Below are 772 nucleotides of genomic sequence, written 5' to 3'. Positions count from 1 at the left end.
TTTAAACGCCAGCAAGATCTTCCTCCAGGGTGTGCTGTTTTTCTTTCTATTTTTTCATTCTGTTTTTGCTTTTTCAATTGATTTTTGTGACTTCTCATGATCATCAACCTACAAAAAACATAAAATAACAAAGGAAAATAGATAAAATATAAAACATTGGGTTGCCTCCCAACAAATGCTTCTTTAATGTCAGTAGCTTGACAGAGGGCTCTCATGGAGCCTCACAGATGCTCAGAGCAATGTTGGAACCACCCAACACCAAACTTAGAGTTTGAATGTGGGGGTTCAACACCAAACTTAGAAGTTGGTTGTGGCCTCCCAACACCAAACTTAGAGTTTGACTGTGGGGGCTCTGTTTGAGTCTGTTTTAAGAGAAGCTCATCATGCTTCCTCTCCATGGTGACAGAGGGATATCCTTGAGCCTTAAACACAAAGGATTCTTCATTCACTTGAATGATCAATTCTCCTCTGTCCACATCAATCACAACCTTTGCTGTGGCTAGGAAGGGTTTGCCAAGGATGATGGATTCATCCATGCACTTCCCAGTCTCTAGGACTATGAAATCAGCAGGGATGTAATGATCTTCAACTTTTACCAGAACATCCTCTACAAGTCCATAAGCTTGTTTTCTTGAGTTGTCTGCCATCTCTAGTGAGATTTTTGCAGCTTGCACCTCAAAGATCCCTAGCTTCTCCATTACAGAGAGAGGCATGAGGTTTACACTTGACCCTAGGTCACACAAGGCCTTCTTGAAGGTCATGGTGCCTATGG

The sequence above is a fragment of the Arachis duranensis genome, chromosome 6 (assembly GCF_000817695.3).
Source record: "Arachis duranensis cultivar V14167 chromosome 6, aradu.V14167.gnm2.J7QH, whole genome shotgun sequence".
NCBI lineage: Eukaryota > Viridiplantae > Streptophyta > Magnoliopsida > Fabales > Fabaceae > Arachis > Arachis duranensis.
Note: the sequence above shows the minus strand (reverse complement) of the source record.